The sequence below is a fragment of the Triturus cristatus genome, chromosome 3_1, assembly GCF_964204655.1.
Source record: "Triturus cristatus chromosome 3_1, aTriCri1.1, whole genome shotgun sequence".
Classification (NCBI taxonomy): domain Eukaryota; kingdom Metazoa; phylum Chordata; class Amphibia; order Caudata; family Salamandridae; genus Triturus; species Triturus cristatus.
Window position 1 is genome coordinate 6,974,671 of NC_140583.1, and position 13,118 is coordinate 6,987,788.

Sequence of the window (13,118 nt, forward strand, 5' to 3'; positions counted from 1 at the left end):
TCCCCATTCGACAAGTATCGTCTCAATTTTAACATCTTCGATTTGAAAACTCAGGGCACCCGATGTCGAATCAGCACTCTGCACCTTGCTGCCCCAGTGCCACTGAGGGTGCGCCCTTTGTACTACTTTGTTTCCCCATTCGCCCTGACCTTAACCCTAGGAGCTTTGCTCCCACAACCCAGTGGCCTGCTTGCCAGCAGCCACCAACCGGAGGCCCCCTATTCCCCATTGGATAACATTAGGCCTCAACAGTCTGCACCCGGCCGCCCGAGTGTCGCTGAGGGTGCAACAGTGCATCACTGACCCTGGGCGACCCCTGAGACTAACCCCAGAACGTTAACTCCCACAGTCGTTTACTTACCTGTGATCCGTTACCCTGTTTTCCTTCCATAGGATAACATTGACACTTTTTCCCCAAAAAGTTTCGAAGTGTGGAGTTTTAAAAACTGAAAATGTTCTTTGAAAATCATGCGAATAACCAAAACGTAATTACCTGTTTTCACGAAATGTCCCAGTGCTGAATCTAGGTATCCAGCACTTAGTTAGAAAAGTAACGTAAAAAGTAACTCGCCTGTAATTTACTGAAAAAGCCTATTCATTCCAATGTACTGCCTTTGCTAAGTGTTGCATACTACCGCTCCCCTGTAAATCAAACAAAGTACAATTTTTATTGCATTTTCAAACTGTTCTATCTTCAGCAACTTCTGTCTTCAGTGGAGCCCTCATGGTGCTGTGGACTACGTGTTGACGATCTCCCAGCACCATATACTCTTGAATGGCAGCACTGCACTTACAGTGCCCAGGAATGGACCTGGGTACTGTAGGGGCACAGGGCTCATGCATCTGTACCCACACCACTGGCATAGGGCACCCAGCTAGAGGGATGGCTGATGTATGCCAGGGCAGTGTGTTGTGGGCATGGCACACAGGGATGTGCGCCATGTCGACTGTTTTGTTCTGTACCCAGACACTCAGCCTGCAAGGGCAGTGTGTATGTGTCAGGGTACAGGGCCTCTAAGGTTGGCACAATAAGTGCTGCAGCCCTTAGGGGCCTTCCATGGTCACAAGGCCCTGGGTACCTAGTGTACCATTTACCAGGGGCTGACATGTGGCCAGGGTTTGCTAATTTGGGTTTAGGTTTCAGCACACTTTTTAGGGAAGGAACATAGGCCCTGGGTACCTGATTGGCAGGAGCCCAGGGCACACTCAAAGTACATTCAGCAAAAAGTGGGGGCCTACCATGCAAGAAAGATGGCACTTTCTCACACTCCCTGCCTCCCATAGGATAACATTGGGCCTAACTCACTCTGCACCCGGCTGCCCCTGTGCTGCTGAGGGTGTAACCACTGTACTTACCTGACCCTGGAAGACCCCCGAGTCTATGCCCAGAACCTTAACTCTGCCAGTCGAGTACTTACCCAAAAGCCGATAACTCACTTTTCTTCCATAGGGTAACATTGACTGGTTTCACTTGGAAATTCTTCTAAATGTGGAGTTCCCAAACTTTAAAATATTAATCTAAAATCAACTGAGTAACGAAAATGAAAGTACTCACCTGCTACCAGGAGAGATCCCAGTGCTGGATCCTGGTGCCCAGCACTGACCCTGAAAATTAATTACAACCGTACTTACCGCTAACCAAATTTTCTCCCATTGGAAACCATTGACTATTTTCTGTGAAATTTCTTCTAAGTGTCGATTTTTGCAAACTACAAATTCTTTAAAAATCGCACCAACTATAAAAACGTAATAACATACCTGTTTAACATAGATGTACCAGTGCTGAACCTAGGAGCCCAGCACTGGATTACAAAAGTAACAAGAACATACTGTTCGAGGCATGTGAGCTGCAGATTGTACACTTTTGCATAATCGCCATCTGGTGTTGGGCCCGGATGTTTGCAGTTTGTTTTTCTTCTTGGACAGTCTTTGGAAGTCACGAGTTCGGTGACTCCTCCTTCGGTCCGTACTGCGCATGGGCTTCGGCTCCATCCTCAGTTTTTTTCCGCCATCGGGCTCGGATGTGATACTTCGTGCTCCGGCTTCGAACCTTTCTAGTTCGACCTTCGACGGAAAATCCTCGTCCATCGAGATTCTTAAGACAAATCATCTTCTTCATCTCTCTTGGCGGCACTTTTCGATTCCAGACATCGGCACCGGCCTACGGGCCTCCCTCGACTCCGGACTCGGCCGATGGAAAGGACTCCCTTCAAATAGTGCCCAAAATGTGGGTCTAAATTTCTCCACACCGACCTCCATCAGATGTGTAACCTCTGCCTCTCTCCAGAACACGAGGCTCGAGACTGCCCCGCCTGCAAGTCTTTTCGATCGAAGAAGACCATCCGGGATCGAAGAGCTCGACGCACTATGGAGCACTCATCGACTTCGGCTCCACCCGACATCTTCGGATCCACCCGACATCTTCGGAGACGACACCGGAGCTTCGGGGCAGCAGCACACAGAGCAGGAGGAAGAACTAGTCAGCGCTTCCAAGGCCGACGACTCTGACCTGGAGGAGATAACACCGGCGCAGAGGGTCGTGAGTACTTTACCACCTCCAACTCCCCTACCCACACCGAAAGACTCAGGTTACACCTTCGCCTCCGGGCCTAGGGAAAACCAAACATACAGCTTCTATCACCCCACCTTCGGGCCCGGTGTCGAAGCATCATAAGTCTCCCGGCGGCTCGGGCTCGAGCCAGCCTACTCCTGGTGCCGAAAAACACCGTTCGGCACCGAAGAAAACCACGCCCAGTTCGGCTCCGAAGTCATTGAGCTCGAAACCTGCACTCTCGGTGCCGATAAAGCATAAGCATAAGTCCCTCGGCACCGACGCTCCGGCGCCGAAGACCGCCTCGGCACCGAAGAAATCGGAGACCCCGAAAAAGCATGGCATGGAGAAACCATCGAAGCCCTCGGCTCCGAAAACATCGGCACCGACAGATGATTCGGTGCCACAAGAACTATTTGCGCCTGATCCTTATCAAAAAACTTTAACAAAGGATCCAAAGACTGGTCATTTAACTTTGTCTTCCAAAAAGACATTTACACAAGCCAGATCCTCCTCCACCGCCAAAACGGAAGGACTCTGCCACATCCCCCTTCAGAGTACCCTCTCCACCACCTCCTCCACTTTCTCCACCTCCCATATCTCCACCACCTTTGCCTCACCGCTCTCCGACCCCATCTCCAGACGCTGATTATGGAGATCCAGATTATGACCCGGCAGACGCCCCAATAGACCCCACACCTCCAGGGACACCAGACCCATGGGAGGATTACCACAACCCCGATGTGCCAGATATGCTTCAGGATGACATTTATCCATCCAGGCCGTCTCCTCCAGAGGACTCCCTGGGGTTCCACCACTTAATACAGCGGGCGGCACACTACCATGGGGTAGAATTACATAGCGAGCCAGTTGAGGACTATTTCCTACTGGACACTTTTTTGATATACAAGATAAGGCCTCAGCAATATTGCCCATGCTAAAAGGGGTAACCAAACATGCTGCAGAGGTGTTCAAGGACCCAGTCAGAGCTAAGGTACTAAACCCCAGGATAGAGAGAAAATATAAAGCAGCCCCCACAGATCCTGCATATATTAAAGGACCTGCTCCCTTGGACTCTTTGGTGGTATCCACAGCTAGGAAGCGGTCTAACACTCAATCCTCAGGGGAGGCTCCCCCACCAGATAAGGAGTCAAAGCTCTTAGATGCGTCTGGTAAATGCACTGCGTCGCAGGCCGCAAATATGTGGCGCATTGCCAACACACAAGCTCTGCTTGCACGTTATGATAGAGCACATTGCGATGAACTGGAGGCTATCATGCAACACCTCCCAGACAAACATAAACACAGGGCTCATGAGCTAATACAGGAGGGAAAGCTCATCACCAATACCTCAATTAAATGTGCCCTCGACGCAGCAGACACAGCTTCGAGAGCGATAAACACCAGTGTTTTGCTTCGTCGTCATGCCTGGCTCAGAATCTCAGGGTTTAAGCCAGAAGTCCAGGCATCTATATTAAATCACCCCTTTGACCAACAACACCTATTTGGTCCAAAGGTGGACGAAGCATTGGAGAAAATGAAAAAGGACACGGATACGGCAAAGTCTATGGGGGCATTACAATCCCATACCCCTAGACGCTCATTTCGTCGTTCCTCCTTTCGGGGCACAGGCAGAAGTTACTCTGCCGATAACGCCTCTACTTCGTACAAGTCCCCTCCTCAGAATACCTTCTCAAAGGGCTATCAGAGAGGTGGTTATAGAGGAAACAATAATAAAGGCAGAGGCAAAACCAACAACATCCGTTCTGCCACACCACCCGCCCAATGACTTTCCCCCGCTTCCCCCAGACCATTCCACTCCAGTCGGGGGCAGGCTACAATATTTTCTTCAGACCTGGGAGACCATAACATCAGACAAATGGGTGACACAAATTGTTCAGTCAGGCTACTGTCTCGAACTAACATCTACCCCACCCAATATTCCACCCAGGCACCGTACAATGTCACAAGAACACACCATACTGCTCAAACAGGAGGTGATCTCCCTCCTCCAAAAACAAGCTATAGAGCAGGTCCCCGTCAATCAGCAAAATCTAGGGGTCTACTCTCTGTATTTTCTAATCCCAAAGAGAGACGAGACCCTACGGCCCATTCTAGACCTCCGGCCTCTAAATGCATACATACATTCGGACCATTTCCATATGGTCACCCTCCAACAAGTTCTCCCTCTCCTGTGTCAGGGAGACTTTCTCACTACACTGGACTTGAAAGACGCATACTTTCATATTCCAATACACCCTTCTCACAGGAAGTACCTCAGGTTTGTGGTGGACGGTCAGCATTACCAATTCAAGGTTCTCCCCTTCGGGGTCACAACCGCACCACGGGTGTTTACCAAATGCCTAGCAGTAGTAGCAGCTCACCTCAGAAGGCAACACATTCACGTCTTCCTTTACTTGGACGACTGGCTCATAAAAGCCGCGTCCTACAGCCAATGTGTGCAACATACAAACAGCACCATACAACTGCTCCACCAGCTAGGCTTCACGGTGAACCATCAAAAGTCCCACCTCATACCATCCCACACAAAGCAATATCTCGGGGCCACTATAGACACCTCCAAGGCTATAGCCTATCCCAATTCAGCCAGAATCTCAAGCATACAAGCCTTGCGCCAAACATTCACTCTTCAACACTCTCTCCCAGCACGAGTGTTTATGAAGCTAATAGGGATGATGGCATCTTGCATCTTTATAGTGCCCCATGCAAGACTCCACATGCGTCCACTCCAAGAGTGCCTAGCACGACAGTGGAACCAGGCCCAGGGACAGCTGACGGATCTGGTGTTGGTGGACGGCCGCACCCATCACTCTCTGCAGTGGTGGAACACCACAAACCTTTCCAAAGGGCGGCCGTTCCTGGACCCGGTTCCTCAGGTGATTCAAACGACGGACGCATCGCTCTCCGGCTGGGGAGCGCACCTTCTACACCTCACAGTGCAAGGTCTATGGACGCCACAGCAAAAAGTACTCCACATCAACCATCTGGAGTTATTGGCGATCTTTCTAGCCCTGAAATCCTTTCAGAAACAAATTTCAGCCAAAGCAGTCCTCATTCGCACAGACAATATGACTGCGATGTATTATATTCAAAAACAGGGGGGAGGGACACTCTCCCCAGCTCTCCCGCTTAGCACAGAGCATATGGAGATGGGCAATTCCACAGAAAATCTTTCTCCTGGCACAGCACGTTCCAGGCGTACAAAACACCATGGCAGATCTGCTCAGCAGACAAACGCAACAACTACACGAATGGGAACTGCATCCACAAGTTCTTCACCCATTCTTCCAACAGTGGGGGCATCCTCAGATAGACCTCTTCGCCACCCACGAAAACAAAAAATGCCCAAGCTTCACCGCCAGATACCCACACCCATTGTCCAAAGGCATGCGATATGGATGAACTGGTCAGGCAAATTTGCATACGCCTTTCCACCTCTCCCGCTAATTCCGTTAGTGGTAAGGAAGCTACAGCAGCACTCCCTCACACTCATTCTGGTAGCTCCAACATGGGCCAGGCAGCCGTGGTACACCACACTGCTACAGCTATCGGTAGTACCACATCAAAAACTGCACCTGTCCCCATGCCTCCTAACACAGAACCATGGAGAAATCAGGCACCCGGACCCAGCGCAGCTCAACCTTGCGATCTGGCTCCTGAAATCTTAGAATTTGGATACCTTAACCTTCCCCCTGATTGCATGAAAATTATCAGGGAAGCCAGACGTCCTACCACTCGAGCATGCTATGCCGCTAAGTGGAAGAGATTTGCTGTTTACTGCCGTAACACAATCAACCCTTTAGATGTCTCCGTACAGCACATCATATGCTACCTGCTCCATCTACAAAGGTGTAACCTGGCATACTCATCCATCCGTTTACACCTCGCAGCAATTGCTGCTTACCTACAAAACAGACAGCATTTATCACTGTTCAGAGTTCCCGCTATTCAAGCCTTTATGGAAGGCCTAAAACGAGTAATTCCACCCAGGGCACCACCTTCCCCTGTATGAAATCTAAACGTAGTTCTTACACAGCTAATGGGTCCGCCTTTCGAACCAATGCATAAATGTGAGCTACAGTTCCTCACCTGGAAAACAGCTTTCCTCATTGCTATCACTTCCCTTAGAAGGGTTAGTGAAATACAAGCGTTCACTATACAAGAACCCTTTTTGCAGATACATCACAGCAAGGTGATACTTCGTACAAACCCCAAATTTCTGCCCAAGGTAATTTCCCCCTTCTATCTTAATCGGTGGAATTACCGTTTTTTTTCTCGCAACCTCAATCTGTTGCGGAAAGGGCTCTACATACACTTGATGTTAAAAGGGCTTTGTTGTACTACATACAAAGTACGCAACCTTTCAGGAAGACCAAACAATTGTTTGTCTCCTTCTCTCCACCGCATAAAGGTAACCCCATCTCTAAATCAGGGATAGCTAGGTGGATTGTTAAGTGCATACAAATTTGCTATCACAAAGCAAAAAGAACATTATCTGTTCCACCTAAAGCCCACTCTACAAGAAAGATGGGGGCTTCTATGGCTTTTCTAGGGAACATACCCTTAGATGACATCTGCAAAGCAGCCACATGGTCAACACCGCACACCTTCACAAAACATTACTGTGTAGATGTGCACTCCAAACAAGCTAGTGTGGGCCAGGCTGTACTAAAGACACTATTTCAAACCGCTGCAACGGATACCGGTGGTCGCCGCTAGGGTTGGGAACTGCTATATAATCTATGCAAAAGTGTACAATCTGCAGCTCATATGCCTCGAACGGAATATGCTACTTACCAGTATGCATCTGTTCTTGGCATGTAGAGCTGCAGATCTACACACGCCCACCCGGCTACCTGTATCCGTTCCAGTCTCTTATTTAGATACAACACACATGGGTTTCTTACTGTTATCACTACGCTCCATCATTTCCCTGCTGGTGAAAAGCAATCTGAGGATGGAGCCGAAGCCCATGCGCAGTACGGACCGAAGGAGGAGTCACCGAACTCGTGACTTCCAAAGACTGTCCAAGAAGAAAAACAAACTGCAAACATCCGGACCCAACACCAGATGGCGATCTATGCAAAAGTGTACATATCTGCAGCTCTACATGCCAAGAACAGATGCATACTGGTAAGTAGCGTATTCCTTACCTGCAACTTGAATTTCCCTCCATAGGATAACATTGCCTGGTTTTTGCTGAAAGTTTGTGTCGATTTTGCAAACTTACAAATATTCGTTAAAAATCGCCTGTATAACCAAAACACATTCTTTCAACTGCTTATATAGGTGGTACACTAGTGCTGGCTCCAGGATCCAACACGGAGTTAGAAAAAGTAACCATAACCCCACTTACCTGCTAAGTGAATTTCCTCTCATAGGATAACATTGGTGATTTTATTAGAAAGTTTGTTTCAACTTTTAGGATGCCAAAATATTGCTTAAAAATCACAACAGTAATTAAAACATATTTACTCACCTGTTTTGAGAAACTGTCCCATGACTGAATCTAGGATCCAGTCCTGTGGTTTGAAAAGTAATCCTTAAAGTAAATAATTGCATTTAACTAGAAATTTCCATTGAGCTCAATGTATTATTGTGTTTGAAATTGCGTTGCCTATTGCAACCAATGTAACTGTTATATTCAAAAGTCTATTGCCTATTGAAAAGTATTTATCGAAAGCATCTCAATCTGAGAAAGTATATTTTGATACCTATTGTTGGTTCTAAAATAAAAACATATCTGTTCGAGGCATATGAGCTGCAGATTGTACACTTAGCATAGGTCGCCATCTGGTGTTGGGCCCGGATGTTTGCAGTTTGTTTTTCTTCTTGGACAGTCTTTGGAAGTCACGAGTTTGGTGACTCCTCCTTCGGTCCGTACTGCGCATGGGCTTCGGCTCCATCCTCAGATTGTTTTTGTCCGCCATCGGGCTCGGATGTGATACTTCGTGCTCCGGCTTCGAACTTCTACGGTTCCAGCCTCGACAGAAAATCCTCGATTCTTCGAGTTCCTTCATCATCTTCATCTCTCGAAGCGGCACTTTCTCCATCCCGTACATCGACACCGGCCTTCGGGCCCTCCGCGACTCCGGTCTCGGCCGATGGAAAGGACTCCGTTCAAAAAGTGCCCAAAATGTGGGTCTAAATTTCCCCACACCGACCTCCATCAGGTGTGTAACCTTTGCCTCTCTCCGGAACACGAGGCTAGAGACTGCCCCGCCTGCAAGTCTTTTCGATCGAAGAAGACCATCCGAGATCGAAGAGCTCGACGCACCATGGCGCACTCATCCTCTGCAGCTCCACCGGACATCTTCGGAGACGACGCCGAAGCTTCGGGGCAAACACACACCGAGCAGGAGGAAGACGTCGTCAGCGCTTCCGAGGCCGACGACTCCGACGTGGAGGACGTTACACCAGCGCAGCGGGCCGTGAGTACTATGCCCCCTCCCACCCCCGCGCCGAAAACCAAAGAGACTCAGGTTACTCCCTCGCCTGCCAGCCTGGGCAAAACCAAAACCAAAACTTCGATCACCCCACCTTCGGGCCCGGTGTCGAAGCACCCAAAGTCTCATGGCAGCTCGGGATCGAGCCAGCCGACACCCGGTGCCGAAAAACAGCATCCGGCACCGAAGACTGCAAAATCCAGCTCGACTCCGAAACCACCGGTGCCGAAGCCTGGACACTCGGTGCCGACCAAACACAAATCTGTCGGCACCGACGCTCCGGCGCCGAAACATCATTCGACGCCGAAACACCCGGAGACCTCAAAAAAGCATGGCACACACAGACCATCGAAACCACCGGTTCCGAAATCATCGGTGCCGACAGACGACTCGACACCGTTGGCTCTGTTTACACCAGACCCTTTACAAAAGACTTTGTCCAAAGATCCAAAGACTGGGCTTTTGACTTTAACTACCAAGAAAAGACGCCTTGATGCTCCGGCTCCTCCTCCTCCACCCAAAAGGAAGGACTCTGCTACTTCTCCCCTCAGAGTGCCCTCCCCACCACCGCCTCCCCTACCCCCTCCACCTCCTCCACCGCCTCCACCTCACAGGTCTCCGCCACCTTTACCTCACTACGATCCGGCCCCATCCCCAGATCCGGATGATGGGGACCCGGACAATTACCCGGCGGACGCCCCAATGGATCCCACTCCACCAGGGACCCCAGATCCATGGGAGGATTACAATAACCCTGATATACCCAATGTACCTCAGGACGACCTATACCCATCAAGGCAGTCTCCTCCAGAGGACTCCTTAGGGTTTCATCATTTAGTGCAGAGAGCAGCACACTACCATGGGGTGGACATGCACAGTGAACCAGTAGAAGAAGACTTCCTACTGGATACATTTGATATACAAGACAAATCTACTTCCATTTTACCCATGCTTAAGGGTGTCACCAAGCACGCTACAGAGGTGTTCAAAGACCCTGTCAGAGCCAGAGTACTGAACCCTAGAATAGAGAAGAAGTACAAGGCGGCACCCACAGACCCTGCTTACATCAAGGGCCCTGCTCCCCTAGATTCCCTAGTTGTCTCCACAGCTAGAAAGCGGGCTAACTCCCAATCCTCAGGAGATGCCCCACCGCCAGACAAGGAATCTAAACTTCTGGACGCGTCTGGTAAACGCACCGCCTCCCAAGCTGCAAACATGTGGCGCATTGCAAACACACAAGCACTGCTTGCGCGATATGATAGAGCACACTATGACGAACTAGAGGCTCTTATGCAGCACCTTCCAGAAAAATACAAGCACAAGGCTCATGACCTCATACAGGAGGGTAAACTAATTACAAACACCTCCATTAAGTGTGCCCTCGATGCAGCCGACACTGCTTCTAGGGCCATAAATACCAGTGTCCTGCTTCGCCGCCACGCCTGGCTCAGGATCTCAGGGTTCAAGCCTGAAGTCCAGGCATCCATACTCAATCACCCCTTTGACCAGGAAACACTCTTTGGGCCAAAGGTAGACGAAGCGCTCGAAAAGATGAAGAAAGACACAGACACAGCAAAGTCTATGGGGGCACTCCAAACACAAGCCTCCAAACGTTCCTTTCGACGCTCGTCCTTTCGTGGCACAGGCAGAGGCTCCTCCACCGATAACGCCTCTACCTCCTACAAGTCCCCTCCTCAAAATACCTTTTCAAAGGGCAATCAGAGAGGTGGTTACAGGGGTAACAACAATAAGGGCAGGGGCAAAACCAACAACACCCGTTCTGCCACCCCCCCCTGCACAATGACTCCCCTCCGCTCCCCCCAGACCATTCCACTCCGGTCGGGGGCAGACTACAAAACTTTATCCACGTATGGGAGTCCATAACATCGGACAAATGGGTGACCCAAATCATTCGGTCAGGGTACTGTCTAGAGCTAACATCTACCCCACCCAATATCCCACCAAGGCACCGTCCAATGTCTCAAGAACATTCCACACTGCTCAAACAAGAGGTACTTTCACTCCTGCAAAAACATGCTATAGAGCAGGTCCCCGTCAACCAACGAAATCTAGGGGTCTACTCTATATTTCTTAATACCAAAGAGAGACGAGACCCTCAGACCCATTCTGGACCTCCGGCCTCTAAATGCCTACATACACTCAGACCATTTTCACATGGTCACTCTACAACAAGTCCTCCCACTCCTCTGCCAGGGAGACTTTCTCACAACCTTGGATCTGAAAGACGCATACTTTCACATTCCAATACACCCCTCTCACAGGAAATACCTCAGGTTCGTGGTGGACGGGCAACATTACCAATTCACGGTTCTCCCCTTCGGGGTCACCACTGCACCACGAGTGTTTACCAAATGCCTAGCAGTAGTAGCAGCACACCTCAGACGTCAACACATTCACGTCTTCCCTTACTTAGACGACTGGCTGATAAAAGCCACGTCCTACCACCAATGTGTGCAACATACAAACAGCACCATCCAACTGCTCCACCAGCTAGGCTTCACGGTGAACTACCAAAAGTCCCACCTCATACCATCTCACACAAAGCAATATCTCGGGGCCACTATAGACACCTCCAAAGGTATTGCCTATCCAAACTTAGCCAGAATCACAAGCATTCAAGCCTTACGCAAAACATTCCTTCCCCAACACTCTCTTCCAGCAAGAGTGTTCATGAAACTCATAGGAATGATGGCGTCTTGCATATTTATAGTGCCCCATGCAAGACTCCACATGCGTCCACTTCAAGAGTGCCTAGCACAACAGTGGAACCAGGCCCAGGGTCAGCTGACGGATCTGGTGTTGGTGGACGGCCGCACACATCACTCTCTGCAGTGGTGGAACACCACAAACCTTTCCAAAGGACGGCCGTTCCTGGACCCGGTTCCTCAGGTGATTCTAACAGCGGACGCATCGCTCTCCGGCTGGGGAGCGCACCTCCTACACCTCACAATGCAAGGTCTATGGACGCCACAGCAAAAATCGCTCCACATCAACCATCTGGAGCTCTTGGCGATCTTTCTAGCCCTAAAATCTTTCCAAAAACAGATTTCGGGCAAAGCAGTCCTTGTTAGAAAGGATAGACGGACCGGGAGGGTCGGCCGGGGTCAGGAGGAGAGGTCTCCGGGGAGAGCCGTCTCCAGCGATCGTACAGACAAGTAACTTCCCCCCCCACAGACAGATACCACACACGGATAAGGTTCAGTGTTCTTTATAAGCACTTCTTAAGGTACGGTTGAATGGTACAAGGAGGTCTGGACTCAGGGGTCCCCTCGATTCAAGTCTCTCAAAGCAGGGTAAGGGGTAGCGGGACAGTCTGTCTACCAGTCAGGTAGGTTGGATGAGATGATGATTAGCTCACAATCCTCGAGCTTAGTTGGTACGGGCCGCGGCAGCGCCAGCAGGTCCCGGAAAGATGGTCGATGTACGGTCCGCGGCAGCGCCAGCAGGTCCCGGTGAGGATGGTCGTTACAACGGGCCGCGGCAGCGCCAGCAGGTCCCGGTGAGGATGGTCGTTACAACGGGCCGCGGCAGCGCCAGCAGGTCCCGGAGAGATGGTCGATGTATGGTCCGCGGCAGCGCCAGCAGGTCCCGGTGAGGATGGTCGTTACAACGGGCCGCGGCAGCGCCAGCAGGTCCCGACGAGGATGGATGTTGTAGAAGGCTGCGGCAGCGCCAGCAGGCAGGACGATGGTTCACAAGAGCGGGCTACGGCAGCGCCAGTAGTCCGTCAAGGCTGAGTTCTCTCGGTGTCTCTCGACTCCAGGATACAACTGCCTTCCTGCTCCGGAGTTGCCCCAGTTATAGGGCAGGCGCCCTTTGATGTCCGGACCCTCGCACTTGGAGGTCGGAGGGCCCGGGATGAAGGTGTCCAGACACCCAGCAGGGGGTGGAGCCAGCGCCTGGGGGGGGGCTGGAGGCGATCGGTACCTGGCGGGGGAAGAGCTCTTGACACTTCGTCCTCCTATTGACCTGCCAAGTGGTCCGCTCACCTCCCGGGTGGATGGTGGTGCCGGGATGTCGGGGCCGGCCAGGCCCGGGGTTAGGGTCGGGGTGAGGCCACGCGGCCTCGTGGTGCAGGG

At 50.8% G+C, this 13,118-nt stretch overlaps 1 protein-coding gene across 4 annotated transcripts in view; it reads left to right on the forward strand.

Annotated features, from left to right (window-relative positions):
• The window catches only part of FNBP4 (formin binding protein 4), a 298,745-nt gene that overhangs the window by 275,865 nt on the left and 9,762 nt on the right, over positions 1-13,118 (forward strand). The gene's annotated exons all lie outside the window — the stretch shown is intronic.